The following is a 27,950-nucleotide window of genomic DNA, read 5'->3' as shown; positions in this document are numbered from 1 at the left end:
AGGATAATGCAATCAAGCAGAAAGTCTATGAAGCACAGTTATTCTTGAGGATACTTGACACAAATAAATCCTTGTCTTAGTCCAAACACAGATATATAAGCTTATAAGGCAGTTCAAATCATATCTTAGCTCAACCAGGGAGGCCTGGTTAATAGTCTCAGGTTTTTGCAGAGCAGAAACAGCTTACATGTCCAGCAAATGCAGATGGAAGTAAACATGAGCAGCAGATGAAGGAGGATTACTGGAACTGGTATATGCAGCAGGAACTCAGAGCAGAGTAGCAGGATCACCACACAGGTTCACAGGAGCAGGTATATAGCCAGGGAGTAATCAGAGGTCAGGAGCTGGATGCAAGGCAGAATACTATAACACAGACTGAAGGCTGGGGTGGAGTTTTATAGCAGGAAGACACAGTGCACATGAGACCAAAGACGCCATCTTGGAAAAGGACAGTAATGCACAAAAGGTAAAAAATGTTCAGAGTCCTGACAAGGGCTTGGCTATGTTGCTGTAATTGAGAGCGAATTTCCTGTAATACCCTGCTGTCCCTAGAAACGCCATGACCTGGGTTTTACTGCGTGGGGTGGGCCATTTGGCTATGGTCTCAATCTTGGCTGGTTCTGGTCTCTGTTTTCCACTTCCCACCCAATGCCCTAAATACTGATCCTCTGCTTTGCCCACGTGACACTTGTTTGGGTTCAGGGTGATTCCGGCCTTGTGGATCCTGTCCAATACTGTCTCTATGTGATTTAGATGCTCTTCCCATGTCGCGCTGTAGATGGCGATGTCGTCCAGTTAGGCACAAGCATAGTCCTGGAGACCATCCAGAAGCCGGTCAGCCAGCCTCTGGATGGTCGCTGGGGCATTCTTCATCCCGAATGGCATAACTCGAAACTGGAATAAGCCGAACGGGGTGACAAATGCTGACTTGGGAATAGCGTCAGGACTAAGGGGAATCTGCCAGTAGCCTTTGCATAGATCGATGGTGGTCAAATACTTTGCCCCCGCCAGCCGGTCTAACAACTAATCCACACGCGGCATGGGATACGCATCCGTCACTGTTTTCTCATTGAGCTTACGATAGTCTACACAAAACCATGTAGTCCCATCCTTCTTGGGCACTAACACTACGGGGGATGCCCAGGGACTATCTGACTCTTCAATGACCCCTAAACGCAACATCTCTTGTATCTCTTGTCGCATCCCTTCTCGTACAGATTCAGGGACGCGGAAGGGGGTTTGTCGCAGGGGGTCTGATCCTGGGTCTCAACCTTGTGTTGTGGCAGGCGAGTGTACCCTGTCTCATGTTTCAGACTGAGTCCTTTGCCCTAAGATATCAGGCAAGGGAAGTCCGGCTAAATTCTCTGCTTCAGGTGCACAGATGGCCACTACCTCTTCAGGGCGCTCCCGGTAGGGCTTCAGCATATTTACATAGAACATGCGGATAACCCTGCGGTCGTCACAATCGGCGACATTATAGGTGGTGTCGGCTATTTTCCCCACTACCTGGTAGGGTCCCTGCCATGCAGCTTGGAACTTGTTCTGCCTAGTGGGCTCTAACACCATGACCTTCTGCCATATTTCCAAGGTGCGCTCTCTGGCCCTCCGATCGTACCATACGCGCTGGCGCCGCTGGGCCACCTGCATGTTCCCATGTACAGCCTGGGTCAGCTCCTGTAAGCGGTCCCAGAATTCCAGCACATAGGGTACAATAGGTACCCCTTCTATGATGCCCTCCCCTTCCCAGTGTTCTAGCACTAAGTCTAGGGGTCCCCTTACCCGTCTCCCGTATACCAGTTCGAACGGGGAGAACCCTGTGGATTCTTGGGGCACCTCCCGATAGGCAAACAGGAGGTGAGGCAAGAATTTCTCCCAGTCCCTGTAGGTCCTGGTAAAAGTCCCAATGAGTTGTTTTAACGTCCCGTTAAAGCTTTCACACAACCCATTGGTTTATGGGTGGTACGGGGCGCTTCTAATGGACTTTACGCCACACAGCTATCACAGTTGGTTGGTCACCTCTGCTGTAAACTGGGTACCCTGGTCCGAGATAATCTCCCGGGGAAATCCAACCCGTGAGAAAACCTGGAGCAGGGCAGCCGCCACCATCTCTGCCAGTATGTTAGGTAACGCAACTGCCTCTGGATACCGTGTGGCATAATCTACCACTGTCAATATATACCTTTTCCCTGACGGACTGGGTTTGGCTAACGGCCCTATCAGATTGACCGCTACTCAGCTAAATGGTTCCTCCACAATGGGGAGGGGGTGTAATTTGGCCTTGCATCGATCTCCCCTCTTGCCAATGCACTGGCAACTGTCACAGGTCTGGCAGTACTGATGAACATCATAGGTTAACCCCCGCCAAAAGAAATTTTGTGTCAGACGATGCCTGGTGCGACTGACACCGAAGTGCCCGGCCAAGGGTGTGTCATGAGAGATTCGCAGTAACTCCTGCCTATACTTCTTGGGAACTACCAGCTGTCATTTTATAGTGGGGCTCGTCCCTGTGTGGTGCTGCTCTGTGATCCGGTAGAGGAGTCCCTGCTTCCATATAAACTGTTCCCCTTCCAGTACCCCTCTCCCCTCCTGTGCCTTCCCACGATATCCCTCCAATGAAGGATCCTCAAGTAACTCCCTCTTAAATTCATCTGGGGTGGCCCAAGAAATGTGTCTGGCTATGGGAATACGTGTAGGGCTGGGATGTCGTACCTGGGCCTCCTCTGAGTGTGATTCCGCCTCTGCAGCTCGAGCTTGTCTCCGGGTGGTCACAAGATATGTCTCAGCCAGAGGGGCAACCGAGAAGGCAGACGACATGGACCCCAAGTCATTTCTCAGCAAGACGTCTGCAGGCAAATGCTCAATCAAGTCGACCTCAACAAGGCCATCACCGACTCCCCAGTTCAGGTGAATCTTGGCAGTGGGCAGTCGATATATGGCTCCCCCTGCTACACGGACTGCCACTGTCCGGTCCGTCTTCTCTTGGTCCCGGACGAGATGAGGCTTCACAAGGGTCAAAGTTGCTCCGGAATCTCTTAGTCCCTGCATGCGTTTCCCATTAACCCACACGACCTGTCGATGCTGTTGTCGATTATCTGCTCGGGCTGCCTGCATGGGATCTACTTCATGCAGCACTTCCTCCATTTCTTCCACCCCTTGGTTAGTTGTAGCCCCCAATGCCGGGTCAGCTTCGCCTTGGTAGCAGTGTACAGCGGCCCGGCTGAAGGTAGCAGTTCCCGCCTTTGGCCACTGGGTATGCTGAGTCCGATTGGGACATTGTCTTTGCAGGTGGCCCAGCTGACGGCAGGTGTGGCATCACGCCCCAGGGGAACTGTGGTAGGCCAGGTTTCTAGCTGGTTCCCCTACAATCTTCGGTGGTTTGGGGCCCTCCAGGTCCATGGGCGGACCCTTAGTGACCATCTTTGATCCGGACAACTGAGGCCTCCTGGCGTCATGATGTTCATCGGCCAGACGAGCGGCTTCCTCAAGAGTCATTGGCCGCCTGTCCCGAAGCCATTCCTGGGTCTCGGGGGTTAGTCCATTAAAGAATCGTTCTAACAAGAAGAGCTGGAGGACGTCCTCCTTAGTAGTTGCTTGGCTCCCTTGTACCCACTGTAGCAGTGACCGCCGTAATTTACAGGCCCATTCAGCGTGGGTATCGGTTACTCGTTTTATAAGTCCGTGGAACTTTTGGCGGTATGCCTCTGGTGTCAGCGCATACTGGGCCAAGATCACTTCTTTGATCCGCTCATAGTCCATACAGTCCTCATCAGGTACCGTGCGATAAGCGTCCGCTGCCCGGCCCGTCAGCTTGCTGGCCAGAATCTGAACCTGTTCCTCCGGCTTCACTTGATGAAGGGCACACTGCCGCTCAAAGTCTTGCAGAAAGCCATCAATGTCTTCCTCTGCCTCCCCCAACTGTCGGAAGGCATTATACTGGATCTTTTTGTGGCTTACTGTTGAAGGTACCTGGTCAGAGGCCAGAGCTCCCCCTGCTCGCTGACTCTCCTCTCTCTGCTCTGCCATCTCCATCTTGGCCAGCTCCACTTTGGTCCGCTCTGCCATCTCCATCTTGGTTAGCTCTATCCTGGTCCGCTCGGCCATCTTTTCCTTCAGATCAGTACGCACATCAGCCATCACCTCTCGTATGATCTCTACTGCAGGGTTTGGGCAATAGAACGCCAGTCTGATTTTTACCTCCCTCTGGAATTCAGTCTCCTCCACGTTCACATTGGGGGGCGCTGCACTGTCGTTTTCCATGATGGCTGCTATCAAAGCCGCTTTTGTTTTGTTGCTGGCGATTAACCCCCAGCTTCCACCAGATCTTTTAATGTAGTCCTCTTTAACTTCTGGTAGTTGTTTTCCATTCATTCCTTTCCTCCTGTAAAAGGGGTATCACATCCCGCTGTCTGCCACCAGTGTAATGGAGTCTACCAAGCTGGGGTACCTCTTTCAGTACCACCCCGTGTTTCAGGAGGTCCACTTTGCTTTGGCTGGAGTCTGAATGAAGGATGCTGGCTGGAATTCCTTGATTACATGAGAGCATATAAAAGCTGACTGCTTCTCCATGTATTTCCAGTCTCACAACCCTTTATTCACAAGACACAAAATATATTACACAGATACAGAGGGCAGGCCAATAGAAAAGCAGAAGGCCAGACATACATTACACTAGCCGCAGGGGCCGGAGCCTGCCGATATTTACTGTGGGAATTACAAAGGTGGGGGAGGACAGAAGGGGAATATCTTGTCCCCTCTGCCCAGGGGCGCAGCCTGTGGGCTGATGCATCTCACATGGAACCTATTATTCATACATATAACTGCACAACATATTCTGGGTGCTGAGTGGTTCCATAACACATAACAGATGTGTCTGATGATGTGTCACACACCACATGGCCAGAAAAGCTTGGAAAATGTTAAAATGACCTTTCCCAGTGAATGCATTTGTCTTGGTTGAAAGCATTGCTAAGGGCTCCTTCTCACTTGAGAGAAATACGTGCGAGTCTTGCATGTTATTCCCTTAATCCCATATGACGTACTATCCCGTCAAGGTGACCTGGGACTTAATTTCCAGTGACGGGATAATATGTCATGCTATTTAATGCGACATCGCGACTTAAGTCGCGGTGATCGCATTAAATTTCCAACGCCATCTTACCTGGAGGAAGATGATGTCGGCATCCCAGGGCTCCGCCCCCCAGGCCTCTCGATCGCTGTGATTGGCTGTTCAATTCTGAACAGCCAAACAATGAGGTCCCAGGCTAGGATTGAGTACCAATGTACTCGATCCTAGGGCTGGTGCCTGGCAACGCCAGGCACCGGCAAACCCCCCTCAGATTGGCGCGATCGCCGATCGTATCGATCGCGCCAATTGCAGGGCACAGCGGCGGTATTACCACGCTGGACCCTGCTGTACCCACCTGGATTAGTGCTGCAATAGCACTGATCATAGGCCAAAGACCCAGCAGGGCCTGCAGGAGCTGATTGGCGCAATCGATGCTATTGACGATCGCGCCAATCACAGGCCACAGCAGCGGTCACGTTGTGACCGCTGGGAGCCCTTCTGGTGACCTGGCTGTCACCTGCCTAGGATCAGAGAGATCCTGGGCAGTTGCCATGGTCACCAAGGCCTGCAGGGATTGGTGGGATTGATGTTATCATTCGATCCCACCAATGACAGCTCACAGCAGCGGTGTGACCGCCCTGTGACCTGTCTGTCACCTCTATGTGACCTGTCTGACCACTCTGCAGGGGACCTCACTCTAGCTGAGGACTCCTGCAGTGCGGTCACATACCCAGATCGAAAGAAAGAAAGAAAGAAAGAAAGAAAGAATGAAAGAAGACCGAAGAAAGAAGAAGAGAGACTACAAACGTAAGTGTTATCAGCCCCTACCTGATCTCTCTTCATCCCCCATCCCCTCCAATCCCCCCTCCCCCTCCCCCCTCTTTTTTACACCCCTACATCCCTCTTTGCGCCACCTCCGTGTGCACGTTTAGCAGCCGCCGAGTGTTAATTGGTGACGCAGTTCACCGATCAACACTCGTGCTCGCTTTTTTCATCAGCCCCCTTTGCGCCAACTCCGTACACCCATCCCGCAGCAACCAAACTTTGATAAGTGACGCAGTTCACTTATCAGAGCTTGTGCCTGCTGTTTTCCTTTTTTTCACCACACCTGTGCGCACACCCAGCAGCCGCTGATCTTTGATAAGTGACGCGGTTCACTTATCAAAGCTCTCGTGTCTGCAGTGTTCTTTTTTTTTTTCTTATCCCCGTGCGTGCACCCAGCCGCCGTGTCTAACTCGTGCCTTCCGTTTTCTTTTTTTTTCACATCCCCGTGCGCGCACCCAGCCGCCGCGTTTAACCCGTACCTTCCTTTTCTTTTCTTTTTTCACATCTCCATGTGCTCACCCAGCCGCCGTGTGTAGCCTGTGCCTTCCTTTTCTTTTCTTTTTCACATCTCCGTGCGCTCACCCAGCCGCCACATCTTTCCCATGCCTTCCTTTTCTTTTTTTTTTCACATCTCCGTGCGCTCACCCAGCCGCCGCTTCTAACCCGTGCCTTCCTTTTCTTTTTTTTTCACATTTCTGTGCACTCACCCAGCCGCCGCGTCTAACCCGTGCCTTCCTTTTCTTTTTTTTCACATCTCCGTGCGCTCACCCAGCCACCACGTCTAACCCGTGCCTTCCTTTTCTTCTTTTTTTTTTCACATCTCCGTGCACTCACCCAGTCGCCATGTCTAACCCTTGCCTTCCTTTTCTTTTGTGATGCGGTTCACTTATCAAAGCTCTCGTGCCTGCTGTTTTTTTTCACATCCCCGTTCACACACCCAGCAGCCGCCAAACTTTGATTAGTGACACAGTTCACTTATCAGAGCTAGGGCCTGCTGTTTTAGACTTTTCCTTTCACAGGTATTTTTTTTCCCTATTTACTTTTTTTCCTTTAGCTTTTTCTTTTCAGAGTAGTTTGCACCAAGCACTATCCCCCCCACATTTACACATAGTTACCAATAAAGTACACCCAAGCACCATACTCACAAAAAAATGTCCCGCTCATCCCATCTTCCCAACAGCGCTATTCAGCGGAGGAGGCATATTCTTTCCTTGCCTCCGACACTGATAGCGAGGGAGAGGTTCCCACTTTTCTTTATTTTTCTGATTCTTCCTCATCCTCTTCCTACTTCTCCTCCTCTGGCCCTGCGGAACCACGAAGACGCCGCAGGACAGAAGATGAAACAGCGCCCATCATTGATGAAGAAGCGCCCACCATTGCCGAAGACGAGCCAGTGCACCCCACTGCGGACCCCACTGATTCCTGATTTTGTGGCAGAATCAGGAATCAAGTTTGACCCAACCGGCCTCACAGAACTAGACTTTTTCAAAGTCTTTTTCTCTGAGGCCTTCGTTAACCTCATGGTGGAGCAAACTAATTTGTATGCTCAGCAATTTTTGGACCAAAACTCCAGTTCATCATATTCTAACTGGTCTCCTGTAGACGCAGTTGAAATGATGCAGTTTTGGGGCCTGGTCCTCGACATGGGGATCCTGAAGAAGCCTGAACTTCGGCAATATTGGAGTGTTGATATTTTATATAACACTCCAGTGTTCCGAATGGTCATGACCCGGACGCGTTTTGAGGCCATCCATAAGTTCCTGCATTACAACGATAATGCACGGTGTCCTGCACGAGATGACCCCAACTTTGAGCATCTATTCAAAGTTCGGCCAGTCATCGAACACTTCAACAAATAGTTTGCTGAAGTGTACGTGCATCAAAGGGACATCACCTACCCAGCAAGAGGGCCAGGTACGTAATCAAACTCTACAAGCTGTGTGAGAGTACCTCAGGGTACATCTACAGCTTTAGAGTGTACGAAGGGAAGGACAGCAGGATTGAACCACCTGAGTGTCCTTCTATCCTGGGAAAGAGTGGGAAAATTGTGTGGGGTGCACCCACTGCTGAATAAAGGTTATCAGGTCTATACCGATAAATTTTACACCAGCATCCCACTCTACAAATCTCTCACTGCGCGAGGCACCGCAGCCTGCGGTACTGTCCACAAAAATCAGAGAGGCCTCCCGAAGACGCTACTTGGGCTGACTCTCAGAAAAGGTGAGAGCAAAGCCCAATGTAGCAACCACCTGCTGGTGGTCAAGTACAAGGACAAGAGGGATGTCCATCTATTGACCACCATACACAGTGATGGCAGCGCCCTCAGCACTGTACGGGGTACCTCTACAGAGGTCAGCAAACCGACCTGTGTACTGGGGTACAACAAAAACGTGGGGGGCGTTGATCTCTCTGATCAATTACTCCAACCGTACAGTGCTTGGAGAAAGGCCAGGGTGTGATACAAAAAGCTGTCCAGGCACATTGTACAAATGGCAATGCTCAACACTTTCCTGCTGTCATGATGTGCACACAACACCGATACGTCATACCTTCATTTCCAGGAGGTAGTGGTTAAGGCCCTGAAGTTTGGCACGAGGGAAGGAGCGGGCCCCAGTACTTCTGGAACTGAAGGTGCACGTATCGTACCAGGTCAGCAGTTTTCTGGGGTGGTTCCGCCAACTGGAAGAAAAGGTAAGCCGCAAAAAAGGTGCCGAGTGTGCTGCAAAAGAGGAATACGCAAGGACACCATCAATCAATGCAACACCTGCCCCGAAAAACCTGGCCTGAGGATGAAGGATTGCTTTAAATTGTACCACACCTCCATGCACTACTAATTTACAGGAAACAGATTAATTCCAAAGATGACACATCTACGTAAGTTCTTTGGGGGTCTACTTTCCAAAATGTTGTCACTTGTGGGTTTTTTTCCTGTTTAGGCACATCAGGGGCTCTGCAAACGGAACGTGACGCCCGCAGACGATTCCATCAAAGTCTGCATTCCAAAAAGTCAGTACTTCCCTTTCGAGCCCCAACGTGTGCCCAAACAGTTTTTTCCCACATATGGGGTACCAGCGTACTCAGGACAAATTGGACAACAACATTTGAGGTCCAATTTCTCCTGTTACCCTTGGGAACATAAAAAATTGGGGACTAAAAGATCATTTTTGTGGGCAAAACATAGGATTTTTTATTTTCACACCCGGGCGTTATAAACTTTAGAGAAACACTTGGGGGTTCAAAGTTCTCACCACACATCTAGAAAAGTTCCTTAGGGGGTCTAGTTTCCAAATTGGGGTCACTTGTGGGGGGTTTCCACTGTTTAGGCACATCAGGGGCTCGTCAAACGGAACATGACGGCCGCAGAACATTCCAACAAAGCCTGCATTCCAAAACATCACTGCTTCGCTTCCGAGTCCTGACGTGTGCCCAAACAGTAGTTTTCTCCCACATATGGGGTATCAGCGTACTCAGGAGAAATTGGACAACAACATTTGAGGGGAAATTCAAAATTGGGGACTAAAAGATCATTTTTGTGGGCAAAAATATGATTTTTTAGTTTCATGCCCGGGCATTATAAACTTCTGTGAAGCCCCTGGGGGATTAAAGTGCTCGTCACACATCTAGAAAAGTTCCTTAGGGGGTTTAGTTTCCAAAATGGGGTCACTTGTGGGGGGTTTCCGCTGTTTAGGCACATCAGGGGCTCGTCAAACACAACATGGCGTCCGATCGCAATTCCAGCCAATTTTAGGTTGAAAAAATCAAACGGCGCTCCTTCCCTTCCGAGCCCTGCCGTGCGCCCAAACAGAGGTTCCCCCCTCATATGGGGTATCAGCATACTCTGGACAAATTAAACAACAACTTTCGAGGTCCAATTTCTCCTGTTACCTTTGGGAAAATAAAAAATTGGGGACTAAACGATCATGTTTGTGGAAAAAATATGATTTTTTATTTTCACGCCCGGGCGTTATAAACTTCTGTGAATCGCAATTCGCAAATGATATAAATGAGGTATCGCTGTAATCGTACTGACCCGAACAATAAAACTGCTTTATCAATTTTACCAAACGGAATGGTATAAACACCCCCCAAAAAGAAATTCATGAATAGCTGGTTTTTGGTCATTCTGCCTCGGAATAAAAAGTGATCAAAAAATGTCACGTGCCTGAAAATGTTACCAATAAAAACATCAACTCATCCCACAAAAAACAAGACCTCACATGACTCTGTGGACCAAAATATGGAAAAATTATAGCTCTCAAAATGTGGAGACGCAAAAACTATTTTTTGCAATAAAAAGCGTCTTTTAGTGTGTGACAGCTGTCAATAATAAAAAACCGCTAAAAAAACCTGCTATGAAAGTAAATCAAACCCCCCTTCATCACCCCCTTAGTTAGGGATAAATAATAAAATAAAAAAAAATTATTTATTTCCATTTTCCCATTAGGGTTAGGGCTAGGGTTATGGCTAAGGTTAGGGCTAGGGTTAGGATTAGGGTTAGGGCTAAGGTTGGGGCTAGGATTAGGGCTATCACTAGGGTTAGGATTAGGGCTATGGTTAGGGTTAGGGCTAGGGTTAGGGGTAGGGTTAGGGGTGGGGTTAAGGCTAGGGTTAGGGCTAGGGTTAGGGTTAGGGCTATGGTTAGGGTTAGGGTTAGGGCTATGGTTAGGGTTAGGGTAAGGGCTAGGGTTAGGGGTAGGGCTAGGGTTAGGACTAGGGTTGGGGTTAGGGTTAGGGTTGGGGCTAGGGTTGGGTTGGTGCTAGGGTTAGGGTTTCAGTTAGAATTGGGGGTTTCCACTGTTTAGGCACATCAGGGGCTCTCCAAACGCGACCTGGCATCCCATCTCAATTCCAGACAATTCTGCCTTGAAAAAGTAAAACAGTGTTCCTTCCCTTCCGAGCTCTCCTGTGCGGGCAAACAGGGGTTTACCCCAACATATGGGGTATCAGCGTACTCAGGACAAATTGGACAACAACTTTTGGTGTCCAATTTCTCTTGTTACCCTTGGGAAAATAAAAATTTGGGGGGCTAAAAAAACATTTTTGCGGGAAAAAAATGATTTTTTATTTTCACGGCTCTGCATTATAAACTGTAGTGAAGCAGTTGGGGGTTCAAAGTTCTCACAACACATCTAGATAAGTTCCTTGGGGGTCTAGTTTCCAATATGGGGTCACTTGTGGGGGGTTTCTACTGTTTACGTACATAAGGGTCTCTGCAAACGCAATGTGATGCCTGCAGACCATTCCATCTAAGTCTGCATTCCAAATGGCGCTCCTTCCCTTCTGAGCTCTGCCAAGCACCCAAACAGTGGTTTACCCCCACATATTGGGCATCAGCATACTCAGGACAAATTGCACAAAAACTTTTGGGGTCCAAATTCTTCTCTTACCCTTGGGAAAATAAAAAATTGGGGGTTAACAATTATTTTTGTGAAAAAATATGATTTTTTATTTTTACGGCTCTACATTATAAACTTATGTGGAGCACTTGGTGGGTCAAAGTGCCCACCACACATCTAGATAAGTTCCTTAGGGGATCTACTTTCCAAAATGGTGTCACTTGTGGGTGTTTCAATGTTAAGGCACATCAGGGGCTCTCCAAACGCAACATGGCATCCCATCTCAATTCCAGTCACTTTTGCATTGAAAAGTCAAATAGCGCTCCTTCCCTTCCGAGCTCTGCCATGCGCCCAAACAGTGGTTTACCCTCACATATGAGGTATCGGCATACTCAGGACAAATTGTGCAACAACTTTTGTGGTCCATTTTCTCCTGTTACCCTTGGTAAATTAAATCAAATTGGAGCTGAAGTAAATTTTGTGTGAAAAAAAGTTAAATGTTCATTTTTATTTACAGGAAAGATATATATCTTGGTACCGTGTTAGCCAGTAGATAGAAAGATGTTTAGAATTGAGAGTCCTCAGTGGTTGATACCTTTTAATGGCTAACTGAAAAGATGGTAACAAATTGCAAGCTTTTGAGACTACACAGGTCTCTTCATCAGGCATAGACTAATACAAATTCCGAAGAATCACATATTTATGCACAACATAGCACAGAAAAAAAAACAAAAAAACCATGGATAAGACAGGTGGCATGAAGCAGAATTACCATGAGTGATAAACAGTTATGTCCATAAATGTTGGGCCAGTTCTTAGATAAGGAATGTTTTATTGTCCTCTGATTGGGGTCTCTGTTGTGATGACCCCTCATAGTCTGAGGGGCAAGTTCCTTAGTTGATGTAAAAAGACTAGTGTTGAGCGATACCGTCCGATACTTGAAAGTATCGGTATCGGAAAGTATCGGCCGATACCGGCAAAGTATCGGATCTAATCCGATACCGATACCCGATACCAATACAAGTCAATGGGACTCAAGTATCGGACGGTATTCCTGATGGTTCCCAGGGTCTGAAGGAGAGGAAACTCTCCTTCAGGCCCTGGGATCCATATTAATGTGTAAAATAAAGAATTAAAATAAAAAAAATTCATATACTCACCCTCTGACGCACCCTGATAGTAACCGGCATCTTCCGTTCCTAAAAATGGCGCTTGAAAGACCTTTCGAATGCTTCACAGCTTGTGATTGGTCGCGGCGGCCCACGTGACCGCTGAGCGACCAATCACAAGCCGGTGACGTAATTCTCAGGTCCTGTTCTGGTTCTCAGGTACATGAGAATTACTTCACGGCTTGTGATTGGTCGCTGAGCGGTCACGTGGGCCGCCGCGACCAATCACAAAGCCGTGACGTCATCGGAAGGTCCTTCACGCGTTCATTCTTAAGAAGGAAGGCTGCCGGAAAGAAGCAGGGCGCGTACGAGGGTGAGTATATACCTAATAGGAATATACTCACCCTCGGCTTCTTTCCGGCAGCCTTCTTTCTTAAGAATGAACGCGTGAAGGACCTTCCGATGACGTCACGGCTTTGTGATTGGTCGCGGCGGCCCACGTGACCGCTCAGCGACCAATCACAAGCCGTGACGTAATTCTCATGTACCTGAGAACCAGAACAGGACCTGAGAATTACGTCACCGGCTTGTGATTGGTCGCTCAGCGGTCACGTGGGCCGCCGCGACCAATCACAAGCCGTGAAGCATTCGAAAGGTCTTTCAAGCGCCATTTTTAGGAACGGAAGATACCGGTTACCAGCGGCGATGTCCAGGCTGCGTCGGAGAGGTGAGCATATCAATATTTTTTATTTTAATTCTTTATTTTACACTTAAATGTGGATTCTGATACCGATTTCCGATATCGCAAACATATCGGAACTCGGTATCGGAATCCCGATACCAGATTCAGAAGATCGCCGACCTCATGGCCGACCCCACACAGGGGTCGGGTCGGGTTTCATGAAACCCGACTTTGCCAAAAGTCGGCGACTTCTGAAAATGGTCGACCCGTTTCGCTCAACCCTAATTGCCACAGGTAGATCCATTCTTTTTTCTCTTATTTTATGGCGGTGAGAATTAATTCTTGTTCTAAGCTTTTGCCCTGTCTCCCCCACATACAGACCCCCAATTGGACATTTAGTACAAATAATTAGGTACACCACATTAGAAGTGACGCAGCAGAAAGTACCTGGTATCTTGTAGTCCTGATGTGAGTTGGGGATCTTTATCTTGTCCGTGGTCATTATAAATGGACAGGTTTTACATTTTTTCTGATTGCAGGGAAAGGTACCTGCAGCTGTTGGAGAGGACAGGGAGCTCTTGACAATGATGCTTCTTAGATTTGGGGGCTGTCTAAAACACAATAGTGGGGGGTCTGGAAAAATGGATTGTAATCGGGCATCTTTTTGTAGTAAAGGTTGTAATTTCCGTGCAGCTCCCCTTAGCACCTCCAGATTTGGATTGTAGGTAACTACTAGAGGCACCCGGTTATTTTCTTCTTTAGCTTTGTAATGTAGCAGGTGATTCCTTGATATTCTGGTGGCTCTTGTAATCTGGTTTTCAATTGTTCTTGGATGGTAGCCCTGATTCAAAAAGGTCTTTCTGAGGCGATCAAGGTGTTCATCCCTATCAATTAGGTTGGAACATATACGATTGTATCTGATGGCTTGGCTGTAGACAATGGAGTTTTTTATGTGTTTTGGATGGAAACTGTCCCAATTAAGGTATATTGGATGGTCGATTGGCTTCTGATACAGGGATGTCTCTATTTTATTGTTCTGCAGCTTAATGATGGTGTCCAAAAAGTTAATTTCAGTACAGGAGTAGTTGAGTGTCAAGTTGATGGTAGGATGAAATTGATTAAACTGTTCATGGAACATCTTTAGCTGTGGTTCAGACTCCGTCCAGATGATTAAAATGTCATCAATGTAGCGGTAGTACACCAGAGGCCTGATGGGACATGAGGACAAAAAGTCGCTTTCAAGCTTGGCCATGAAAAGATTTGCATACTGTGGGGCCATTTTACTTCCCATTGCTGTGCCAGTCTCCTGTAGATAGATCTTCTTGTCAAATTCATAGTAATTGTGGGTGAGGATGAATTTTATAAGTTTCACCACAGAATTTGCATCAGTCCCTGTGTTTTCCAGGAAGAATTTGCAGGCATTTAATCCATCCTGGTGTGGCATATTGGAGTACAAAGATTCCATATCCATGGTGGCCAGGATTGTTCCTTCTGGTAGAGGACCTATTGCTGATAGTTTATTCAATAGGTCAGTTGTGTCCTGAATGAAGCTGGGTGTATCCTTTACCAGGGGTTTAAGAACACCCTCTACCCATCCAGATACCTGCTTAGTAAGGGTGCCCACACATGAAATAATTGGTCTTCCTGGATTTCCAGATTTGTGGATTTTGGGAAGCATGTAGAATGTCCCTGTTCTTGGACTTTCTGGTATCAGGTCATTGGCTCTTATGGATTCGTCGGGCAGACAAGATACCAACTCGTTTAGTTCCTTGTAGTAGTCCTGTGTAGGATCCGACTCCAATTTTTTGTAGTAGCGTGTGTCCATAAGTTGTCTGTTTGCTTACTTCATATAGTCTGATGTGTTCTGATGTCTTATGACTATTGCACCTCCCTTGTCAGCAGGTTTGATGATGATTTCTTTGTTGGTTTTCAGAGACTGTATGGCCTTTCTCTCCTGGGCACTGATGTTGGATGCTTGTCTCCTGTTAGTATCTATGATGGTGGATCTTATCCAGGGTCGGACTGGGGCACCGGGACACCGGAGAATCCTCCGGTGGGCCCCGCCCCCAACCCCAGCTCCTGCCTCCGTCATTCGTGCCTGCACTACCCTGCACACTTTATTCTAGAGCCGGCACTGGCAAGTAGGCAGCAGGCTGTACAAATGATGTGAAATGCAGCCCTTTCACATCACCTGCTACCACTGCCGGCTTCTATTGAAGATATGCAAACAGCGGTGCGCAGCGTGTGTGCGTGTGCAGAGTGCCGACACCTGACTTCAGCCAGCACAGTCAGAGGCACAGCTGACACACACGCACTCACTCACGCAACAGCTGATCCGCAGGCATCTGATCTGTTTCTTGCCTGTGTCTCCAGCTCATCTTCTGTGGACCGAGGTGGTGTAATGCTGATTGGCTGACATACAGCCAATCAGCATTAGTTTTCTTTGTGTGACCTCACAGCACAGCTTAGGCAATGAGCTGTGCTGCGATTGGTTGGCTGTCCTGCCTAAGCCACACAGCAATATCATAGAGGAGCTGAGGGATACTTCTGATGAGTGCAGCAGTGTGATTGTAAGTAAAATATATGATACCTGCAGGCAGCCTGCAGCATAGTCCTCCAGCCACTCAGGCAGTTAGGGGATGGGGCTCCCATGCAATCTAGAGGTGACACAAGGTGGGGATCCCCCATGGAAAATTTCTAATTTGCTGAGGGCCCCCTCCACCACTGTGTCACCTAATTTCCTGTGCATCCCACTGTTTCACTGGCCCCCTCTCCCACCGTTTCACCTCTGGAAAAGGGAGCCCTCAGGAAATTAGCTGACACAGTGGGGAATGGGGCCCTCAGGAAATTAGCTGACAGTGGGGAATGGGGCCTTCAGAAAATTAGTTGACACAGTGGGGAAGGGGGCCCTCAGGAATTAGGTGACACAGTGCAGAAGGGGGCCCTCAGGAAATTAGCTGACACAGTGGGGAACGGGGCCCTCGGGAAATTAGGTGACTTAGTGTGGAAGAGGGCCCTCAGATAATTAGGTGACACAGTGGGGAAGGGGGCCCTCAGAAAGTTAGATGACACAGTGGGGAAGGGGGCCCTGAGGTATTTGATGCCTTCACGACATCCGCCTTACATGTATGGCACATGTTAAATGCCACTGTCTGACAGCGGCATTTAACATGCGGCACTGACATGCGTGCACCTCATTCTTTTGCCCATCAGAGCACCCGTTATGTGATCGCGGATTGTCGATAGGTTGCCATGACAGCAAGGATTCAGCTGATGACCCCTGTGCCTGTCATGGAGAGCCTGTGAAACCCCACAGGAGACTGTGATTTCTGCAATATACAGCGATGCTTTGGCATCACTGTATATAGCACGGGCGATCAGACAATCGCATCTTTAAGTCTCCTAAGGGCAATAACTAACAGTGAAAAGTAAAAAAAAGTTTTTAAAACTACCTTAAAGTTCAAATCATCCCCCGTGTATGCCATTGAAAATAAAGATGTTTAAAAGTTGGTTAAAAAATTTAAAAAGTCAGCTCTGTCAACTAAAAACTGTTAACTCGATCAGTAAACACCGTAAGGCTAAGTTCACACATTGCATTTTTACTGCATTTTTGCAGCGTTTTTGTTTGCACTACATATTGCTTTCAATAGGTATAAAAGACTACTAGGGTAGGTTCACACTGGGCATTTTTGATGCGTTTTTTTTCTGTGTTTTTTTAATGCTAATTTTCAGCTGATTTTTTCAGTACCAGCAAAGCCTATGAGATTTCAGAAATCTCATGCACACACATTGGTTTTGTTTGTCATCAGGATTTTGTGCTTTGCATCGTTTTTTTGCATAGAGCATGTCACTTTTTTTCAGCGTTTTTCACCCATTGACTTGAATGGATGGTGAAAAAATGCTGCAAATGAATTTTCTTGCAGCGTATTTGCTGCAGAAAAGTCAAGGAGAGCTGGATGTGACCTCACACTCTGCTCTGCTACCTCTAGATGGCAGGCTGCATGGTGCGTCCATGCAGCCTATCATCCAGCAGAGTGGACCCGAACCCCATTCACTTGAATGGGGAGCCAGACAATACAGGGTTTAAAACGCTGTCATATGCATGACAGCATGGAAAACACCGCTTCTGATCAGCAGTGAAATCCTCCCCGCCAGTCAGAGAGCCGCGGTTCCCACGCTGCCAAAAAACAGCAGGAGCGCTCAGCTGTGATTGGAGGTATAAAGTTTACCTCCGGTCACTGGTGTCAGCTGATGGGACTACTGCTCCTATCATCTGACGCCTGCTTCCGCTAATAACAGTGAGAGCAGGAGTGGATGATGGGAGTATTCATCCGCCGCTCCTGTGCTGTAAATAAATAATTTAAAAAAAAACCTGCATGGGTTCCCCCCTATTTTTGATACCAGCCAGGCAAAACTCACAGCTGGGGGCTGCAACCCTCAGCTGTCAGCTTCATCAAGGCTAGTTACCAAGAATAGAGGGGTCCCCAAGCCGTATTTTTTAATTATTTAAATAAATAATTGAAAAAAAAAATAGTGTGGGGTCCCCCCATTTTTGGCAACCAGCTGGGGGCTGGTATTCTCAGGCTGGTAAGGGGCCATGTATATGGCCCCCCAGCCTAAAAATAGAAGCCTGCAGATGTCCAGAAAAGGCGTATCTATTAGATTTGCCAATTCTTGTGCTTGGCCCGGCTCTTCCCACTTGCCCTGTAACAGTGGCAAGTGGGGTTCATATTTGTGGGGATGATGTCACCTTTGTATTGTCCAGTGACATCAAGCCCCGAGGTTAGTAATGGGGAGGCGTCAATAAGACACCCCCATTACTAACCCCATAGTCACATTGTAAGAAAACACAGGCAGCAAGAATAAAGTCCTTTAATTGAAAGAATGACACAGGTTCCTTTAATTATCTCAATTAAACCATACTTACAACCTCGCCTAATTCCACCAAAGCTCTCTTTCTCCTGTAATAAACCAAAAGTAATAAAACAACTATATCCCTAACCTCTTCGTTGTTGTGTCCCACGCCGTAATCCATGTCTGGGGGATAATTAGTTTTGAACCTGGACGGTGCCCAGATGCAACCGTCCACGCTGAAAAACACTGGTGAATGAGCTGCTGTGAGCGCAGCCTCAGTGACTAGCGGTGACGCCACTGAGGCTCGGTTCCCAGCTGGGATGAACTGCGGTGACATCGGTGAGATCTCCGCTAGCACCGTGAGAAAGTCGCAAGGTGAAGAGGCAAGTTCACCGGGAGAATTTCACCGTGAGAATTTTACTGCGGTGAACTCATCTCTGCACCGTGCGACTGACACCTGCTGGCATACAGGGACAGCAGCTACCTTGGGTCCCCAGCCAGTGGCGTGTCGCTAATAGCAGCACACCACGCAGCTGCTATGGGGGCCCCCGGTGCCAGTGGTGCAGCAGCGGGTGACAGGAGGCAGAAGCCAACTGTTGCGGCCCCGCTGCTAAAAAGAAATGAATATTCCCCACGCCCCCATGGCTGTGGAGAGGGGTGAATATTAATTTCACTATAATAACAGGCATTGTTATCAGCAGCCAGCTAACACTGCTAGCTATCAGGGTCTGCAGACCAGGGCCCCCACTCCCCCAGCCAACGCGGCCACTATGGAGCAGTAAGTCAGGGATGCCCGGTACCAGCGCCGCCCCCCAGTGAGTGCCGCATTCAACTGTATCGGCATCATGGATGCCAATACAGTTGAAAGCAATAAAGGAGGAGAGAGTGTCAGATGATGCTCCCTCTCCCATTATTCCCCTCTGACGCTGACACAGCAAGTGCGTGATGTCACTTCATAGCGTACCCGCTGTGTGCCAGGCAGACGGCAGCGCAGCTCTTGACACCGGAGAAGAGCCGGAATCAGCGTGGCAACGAGAGCGAGAGGAAAGTATTGTGTTTATATATATATATATATATATATATATATATATATATATATACATACAGTATATTAGTGATGAGTGTGTATACTCGTTGCTCCCAATCACGCTCGGTTGGTCTCTGAGTATTTGTGAGTGCTCGGAGATTTAGTTTTTGTTGACGCACCTGAATGATTTACGGCTGCTAGGAGGGCTGAATACATCGGGATTCCCTAGCAACCAGGCAACCCCCACATGTACTCAGGCTGGCTAGCAGCTGTAAATCATGCAGCTGCGTCACCAAAAACAAAATCTCAGAGCAGTCACAAATACTCGGAGACCAACCGAGCGTGCTCGGGAAAACCCGAGCAATGAGTATACTTGCTCATCACTAATATATATATATTAGTGAGTTCTGGTTGCATTATACCCTATGAGGGGGGTGCATTGTACCCTATGAAGGGTTGTGCATTGTACCCTATGAGGGGGGCTGCATTGTACCCTTTGAGGCGGGCTGCATTGTACCCTATGAGGGGGGCTGCATTGTACCCTACGAGGCTGGCTGCATTGTACAGTATAAGGGGGCTGCATTGTACCCTATGAGGGGGGCTGCATTGTACCTAATGAGGTGGGCTGCATTGTACCCTATGAGGGGGGCTGCATTGTATGCTATGAGGGGGCCGTATTATACCCTGTGAGGGGGTCAGCATTATATTCTGCGGGGGCTACATTATATTCTGTGAGTGGGGGCTACATTATACTATATGAGGGGGCTGCATTGTACCTTATGAGGGGGTTGCTTTATACTTTGAGGGGGCTACATTATATTCTGTGGGGGGCTTCATTATATTATATAAGGGCTGCATTATATTCTATGGGGGCTACATTATATTCTATGAGGGGGCTACTTTATGTTTTATAAGGGGGCCTGCCCCAACTCCTGCTACATAATTAAGACGTGTATTAACTTATATTATACCCTGATAGTAGCGTGTTTTACCACACAATTGGTGGTCCTGTATTTATTTCTATGTAGCTACATAGTGGGCCCCAAGAATGATTTTCTCTGGTGGGCCCAAGGTGCTCCAGTCCGACGCTGATCTTATCACATGTCTGAAGGAGTCTATATATTTATCCAAATGAGGGTTGCGTCCAGGTGGAGGTGTCCAGTCTGATCTCTTCTTTGTTGTTAGTATCCCTTTTTCTTCAATCTAGGTTGGTTCTGAATCTACAGTATCATTGAAATATTCCCTCAGGCGCAGTCTCCTGAAAAAATGTTCCATATCACTGCAGAGCTCCCTGCCCTCTCCAACAGCTGCAGGTACCTTTCCCGGCAATCAGAAAAAATGTAAAACCTGTCCATTTATAATGACCACGGACAAGATAAAGATCCCCAATTCACATCAGGACTACAAGATACCAGGTACTTTTAGCTGCGACACTTCTAATGTGGTGTACCTAATTATTTGTACCAAATGTCCAACTGGGGGTCTGTATGTGGGGGAGACAGGGCAAAAGCTTAGAACAAGAATGAATTCTCACCGCCATAAAATAAGAGAAAAAAGAATGGATCTACCTGTGGCAATACATTTTTGTCTCCCAAATCATAGCATTATGGACATGAAATTACTTGTGTTAAAAGGTAACTTCAAAACTCAGAGAGACAGAAGAGTCTGGGAATATAAACTGATGACGACCTTTGACTGTCTTAGTGGTGGAATGAATGTGTCGCATGGATTTATGTCTTTTTACATCAACTAAGGAACTTGCCCCTCAGACTATGAGGTGTCATCACAACAGAGACCCCAATCAGAGGACAATAAAACATTCCTTATCTAGGAACTGGCCCAACATTTATGAACATAACTGTTTATCACTCATGGTAATTCTGCTTCATGCCACCTGTCTTATCCATGGTTTGTTTTTGTTTTTTTCTGTGCTATGTTGTGCATAAATATGTGATTCTTCAGAATTTGAATTAGTCTATGCCTGATGAAGAGACCTGTGTAATCTCGAAAGCTTGCAATTTGTTACCATCTTTTCAGTTAATTAAAAGGTATCAACCACTGAGGACTCTCAATTCTAAACATCTTTCCATTTTTATTTAAACATTCCAAAAATTCCTGTGAAACACCTGAAGGGTTAATAAACTTCTTGAATGTGGTTTTGAGCACCTTGAGGGGTGCAGTTTTTAGAATGGTGTCACACTTGGCTATTTTCTATCATATAGACCCCTCAAAATGACTTCAAACGAGATGTGGTCCCTTAAAAAAAATGGTGTTATAAAATGAGAAATTGCTGGTCAACTTTTAACCCTTATAACTCCCTAACAAAAAAAAATTTTGGTTCCAAAATTGTGCTGATGTAAAGTAGACATATAGGGAAATGCTACTTATTAAGTATTTTGTATGACATATCTCTGTGATTTAAGGGCATAAAAATTCAAAGTTGGAAAATTGCAAAATTTTCAAAATTTTCACCAAATTTCCATTTTTTTCACAAATAAATGCAAGTCTCATCGAATAAATTTTACCACTATCATGAAGTACAATATGTCATGAGAAAAAACAATGTCAGAATTATCAGGATCCGTTGAAGCATTCCAGAGTTATAACCTCATAAAGGGACAGTGGTCAGAATTGTAAAAATTGTCCCGGTCATTAATGTGTAAACCACCCTTGGGGCTTAAGGGGTTAATAACAGTGATCGCAACCTGGGGGTCTGTAAAAAAACAACCCAAATCATATTCACTGGGGTCTCAGCTACCCCCGGTAGCCAAGACCCCAGGAGAAAATCCGACTCTGGAGGGGGGCGCTGTACACCCCGCTGTGGTTTAAGTACCCTTTACTACTGCCGTTAAAAGGCGTATCGGCAGTCGTTAAGGAGTTAAATAAACCTGATTTACTTTTTTTATACCGCCTAGTATTTATCTTTGACAAAACGTTATTGATATGATTATGAGTGGATAACAGGTGTTTTTACCTGCTGAATTCCTCATTTGGGGAAAATCTGCACATAAAACTCAGCGTACTTGAAATAGAATTTTACATATTGTGGGTTTTTAACTCCTACCACAGGTCAGTTTAAGCTGCATTAAAAAAAGCACAATGGGTCTGAGATCTCTATAAATCCCATGCACTTTGCAGGAACTGTAGGATGCTTTGTTTTTGATGCAGCAAAAATATGCAACATCAAAAGCTAATCCTGGGCCTTATGGTATAAAAGTATATACATTGGGCGAGTGCTATTCAATTTTTTAAAGGATAGCGTTCAGACCAGAGTTATTCAAATTGGCATGGGAAGAAAAACTGCAGCATTCTGCCATTTGCAGCACAAATTGGATGCCACTCGCCCATTCAAGTCTATAAGTGCATGGAAAACATTAGACTGCACTCGGATGATATCCAAGTGCAGTCCAATATCCACTGACTCACACATTGGAGAACATGAAGACATCTTGTTCTCCATCTTCTCCTCACCTGTGCTATGATGTTGTCATCCAAGAGAATCAGATCACACTAAGCAGACACTCTGATGAAACTCGAAGCAGAGTTTGAGCATGGTGTCATTAACATAATCGATTTCATTCTCTCTGATGGTGTGACCCCTGCCTTAGAGTGCTCATTGGTGGAGGAAAGAGTCATTTAAGTAGAATTTGTACCTATCAGACATCTATAGTATATACTTTTGATATTCTATAAATGTCACGAAGGTAATACTCCTTTCATGTTTACTGCAGCGTCCGGATTAGTTCATTATGACAATGTGGCCCTTTGACTAAAACAGAACTCAGACCATCCTCATGGAGTCAATTTCTAACCATTTGTGCAGACACATGCACATTTGTGGCCTGCTGGAGGTAATTTTGCAGGGCTCTAGCTGTGCTCTTCCTGTTCCTCCTTGCACAAAGTCTGTGCTGCTGCTGGGTTGTTGCCCTCGTACGGCCCCCTCCACGTCTTCTGGTGTACTGGCCGGTGTCCTGGTAGCGCCTCCAGCCTCTGGACACTACGCTGACAGACACAGCAAACCTTCTTGCCACAGCTCGCATTGATGTGCCATCCTGGATGAGCTGCACTACCTGAGACACTTCTGTGGGTTATAGAGTCCATCTCATGCTACCACGAGTGTAAAAGCACAACCAACATTCAAAAGTGACCAAAACATCAGCCAGAAAGCATTGGTACTGAGATGTGGTCTGTGGTCCCCACCTGCAGAACCACTCCTTTATTGAGTGTGTCTTGATGATTGCCAATAATTTCCATCTGTTGTCTATTCCATTTGAACAACAGCATGTGAAACTGATTGTCAAACAGTGTTGCTTCCTAAGTGAACAGCTTGATTTCACAGAAATTTGATTTACTTGGAGTTATATTCTGTTGTTTAAGTGTTCCCTTTACTTTTTGTGAGCAGTGTATATAATATATATATACACACACACATGTGATTATCCACCACATTCAGAAGGTTCAGACTGAATTTGAAAACCCATCTCTTTAAGAAACCTTACAGCCTAAAATGACCCTTCTTCCACCTCACCACCACCAGAGTAGCCACAACCCTCAACCTATTGTCTAACTTCCCCATTATCCTGTAGACTGTACGTATGCAAGGACAGGGTCACTTTCCTCTGTACCTGTCTGGCATTGTCAGCCTGCTCATTGTAATTTACATCTGTATTGTACTACCTACAAATAAACTAAAGCATATGCCAAGTAAAAATTCAAAAAATAATTTATTTCACAAATATTGACACACAACTATTTAAAAATGTTCAGTGGATGAATACACACATATGCACCTGAGAACGCAGGAATTACTATACCCATGCCATAAACATATTTTAAAAATGGATAAATATCCAGAACAAAAACTTTTTCTCTAGGGTTCCTGAGAAAGGGCTACCTTATATATGGAACAGAGCTTTCTTGAATGTTAATCAATGTTATATTATTCAAATATATACTTGATTGCTACCATATTTAGTAGCTTGTTTTTGCACCTTACAATATGGTTTTGTCTCTGCAAGTTTTCTAAAGCATGTTTTGCACTAATATTGAACATTATTTAGCACTATGCACTTTAATGTTATTTATTGTCTTTGGATATAGAGATAGCAAGCAATCTTATATTATGTAGGCAATTTTGCTGTGAGGAGCTACAAAGGTTTTATCATAGAGCCATAAGCTATATGGGCATCTAAATAGAGCTATATGGGAAAATGTTTTTCCTTATTTATGTGTCTATGCTTTATGAATGTTATATTGAATACCAAATTTGGCTGACATATGAGTCCAAAAGCACTGTTTGCAAAGTGAAATATATTGAATTATATAACATTGATTAACAGTCAAGAAAGCTTTGTTCCATATATAAGGTAGCCCTTTCTGAGGAACCCTAGAGAAAAATTTTTTGCTCTGGATATTTATCCATTTTTTGAATATGTTTATGGCATGGGTATAGCAATTCCTGTGTTCTCAGGTCCATATATGTGTATTCATCCACTGGATCTTTTTAAATACTTGTGTGTCAATATTTGTTAAATAATTTTTTTTTTTTAACTTATACTTGGCATATGCTTCAGTTTATTTGTAGGTCGTATGTTATTTTGGAAGCGCCATTTGTGACTAGGTCATTTTTTTTCGGTTATATACATCTGTATTGTGTTCGTAACCCCTTTTCATGTGTACAGCACCATGGAATCCATGGTGCTCTAAAAATAAATATGCCATTGCAGCGCCCCAGAGTCCTGGTCGTTGCAGTACTGTGGCTCCGCCACTAAGGGGAGCTATGGAACGTCTGATGGCACTGAAGGAGTTCATCTGATCAGGTATCACAGACACCAATACATTTCACAGTCGGGCCTCCGGGGGGAGCTAAGGGTTCTATTCACTAGGCCACTCCCCACCATAGTGGGTAAACTGGGGGTCAGGCAGGAAGTTAGATGAGAAAGCTGACTGGGTTGGAACCAGGCAACACCTTGTGGCAGAGGGTGTTGTGGGGGAAGATACAGTAGGGTCTCTGTCAGGGGTGGGATCCTGACAGAGGCTTGGCAACTAGAGCGAACGTAACGGGACCGTGCCTGCTCAGGATAGCGGCGGTGGCCAAGGAAGGATCAGAAGCGAGATAGATTGTGCTGAGTGAGAAACGAGATCAAGCAATAAGGAGAATACCAGTAGGAGTCGTGCTGTAAGACCGAGGCAACATCCTACTGAGGCGCAAAACCGGTGGCCGGAACGCCGAGGGAGTATTACAATATTCAGCTTCAAGCAATACTCTAAACAGCGGCAGGACAGTCAGTCTAAGGCAGGCTGTCTCACTTAAATCACCTATGTAGTCTTGGGGGGCAACTTGTGGAGAGGGGCGACTCTAGGGTCCCGGAAGAGCTCCGAGCCTACCCGTCAAACGGGTGCCGTCCTAACCGTAACATCAGGGAGGGACGGAGGATTAGCAGAACATCATCTAATCGAGTTGTGAGGGAACTTAAGAAACAGACACAACAGTTGTGGGGACTTTCCGTAAGCACAGCAGGGAAGGACCGCAACACATAGCACTAGAAGGAAGGCACAGATTTCCACCTGCTAAGAGAACTCTGGAGGTGCCATTGGACCGGCCGGACTTGCACAGCCTGGTGAACCATATTCCGGACTGAGGACCCAGAGATCTTCAGTAAAGAGGTAAAGAGACTGCAACCTGGTGTCCTCGTTATTTACTGCACCGCACCACTACAGCCTCACCACCACCATCATCCGTCATTCCTATCACTGTACGCCCCTCGGCAGGGTCACGGACCGGGCCTAGCCACCGTGACAACCCCAGAGCAGAGACTCAGAGGCCCGGTACCGGGTATCCCTCGGCCCTGCGGCTGTGGGGGCATTGCAAACTTGGCGTCACGAACAGGATCTACTTAAGCCTGAAGAATCAGGTCATGTGTGCCTTGGAACTGTGATTTATTGTGCTTGGACTGTACTTTATTGCAAAGACTGTGTATTGCCATTTGCCGCCAAAATCGCCGCCATTACAGCGCTGAGGAGAGCGCAGGAGAAGAAGAAGGGCATGGAAGTGGGCGTAGACAAGCTGGAGAGCGCGAAAGACAATGGCCGCCCAGTCTAAATATTCCTGCCCCTTGAGGACGTGTCCGTCAGCAGCCGAGATCCGCCTCCTGATTCTCAATGGTGGGCGGAGACAGAGAAAACGAAACCGCCCACGAAGGAGAGAGCGGGAAAAGGACCAGGAAGAAGAAGTCAGCGACATGGAGGACACCATGGCCAGCCGCCAGGAGCCGGAGCGTGGGGTCGGAGCCGAGGACTCCCCCAGCTACCCGGAGAAGCACCGCGGCCAGACCTCCACAGTTGATGGTGACCTCCTGCAGACCGGAGCGGACGAGCTGATCCACCAACTCCTGCAGACGCAGCTGAACACTGAGGCCGGGTGGAAGAAGACCATTATCGGAAGCCTCACCAGACATCTGTCGGCAGCCTCGTCTGGTCCGGAGCAAGAAAGAAGTTCCAGCGCTCCGAAGCCAGAAGGCAAGGCCCTGCCGGAAAGCGAGGTGCTGCAAACGGAGATGATAACGCTGCGGCGCAAGGCCCTGCAACTAGCGTTCCAGACCCCAGCGGAGACGGAGCAGATCGGCATCGGAGGGACCGCATCTGAAGCAGGTATGAAGGACGACCCTGCCCTGATGACTGACACCACTCCCGCGACTGCTAGTGCCACAGCTGCTGACTCCATTCCAGTGACTGATCTTGCAGCAGCCGCTACCTCTGCTGCAGCAAATGCCCCTACTCAAGCTGCGCAGACCTCCATCGCTGTGCATGATTTAACTGTACATGAAAGACGGATTAACGGCGTTTGTCCAGCACTGGGTGTAACCCTGGACCTCACTTTGCCCAGGCCAAGAAGGGTTAAGTGCCAGGTGCAGCCCTGGAAGCCGTCCAACTAAACCTCGGAAACCTGAAACTGTACATAGTTAACTGTTTGTTTCCCTGCTCTTTGCTACTTTAAACCCGACCTGGGTTATTCTTAAAGGGATCCCTTTGTTTACCCGGGATCCCTTCTTCTGCTTTTTGTTTTGTTTCCTGTTTATTCATCACTGAAAGAACTGCTGGATCATGAACAATGCATGATACAAACTTCTTGTAAATAGTTTGCACCTTATTAAAGGTGCTCCCTACTGGTTTTACTTCAAAAAGGACTCTTTGTGAAGATACCACACTGGAACCTTTGCTGAGTACGGACTGGTAGCTTGAGAAGATATGCTACCTCATAGAGACTTGGTCCCCTCTTAAAGGGGATGTTCATTTGTTGCACTTAGAGAATAGTATTACTTTAAGACTGATAGATAGCAATGATGTTTTGATAAAGAGAACGTGATGATAATGTTTATGTGAGAAAGTTATATGTATCCAACTAGTTAATTGTAAAGAAATGCTGATGATGTTCCCTGAAAGAAAGTGAAAGCTAGAAGAAGGATGCAGTGGGCCCGTAGGGGTGGACGTAGTGCCCAGCATACATGTTAGTAAGACAAATAATGAGAAGGTTTAATGTTCTATAGAAAATGTTTGATAATGTTGATAGACAACGAGGACAGAAGGTGAACCCTGAGTCCTCCTAGGAGTCATGTAGAGATGGCTCGGTGCTCTTAAACTGAAAGTAAAGTTATGTTCTATACTGTGTATAGTAGTTGAAAAGACAGAAGGCTCGGGCTGAAAGGAGCGGTCCTGTAAGAAAGGAGAGGCAGTAGGTCTGGTGCCGTTAGGACAGGCGGTCCTGCAGATTTAAAGAAGGAGAATGTAAAAGTTAAATTGCCTTATAATGTGATTATGAGAAGGTCTTTAGCGGATTCAGAGTGTACATCCTTAAAGGCAATGTTAAATTATTGTTCAAAAGTTTGTACTAGTAGAATACCCGGTTGGGTAAGAAAAGTTATTTATAGCATGTTGCTATGATATTTAACCATGTTTGTAACGTTCAAGTGTCCTCACCTCCCATAAAGGGAAGCTCTGTTTAAATATACTTATTGTTATTGCACTCAACAAAACTGTATGTCTTTTTGCTAAC

Source organism: Ranitomeya variabilis, chromosome 1 (assembly GCF_051348905.1).
Source record: "Ranitomeya variabilis isolate aRanVar5 chromosome 1, aRanVar5.hap1, whole genome shotgun sequence".
NCBI classification, from domain to species: domain Eukaryota; kingdom Metazoa; phylum Chordata; class Amphibia; order Anura; family Dendrobatidae; genus Ranitomeya; species Ranitomeya variabilis.
This window is presented reverse-complemented; position numbering follows the sequence as displayed.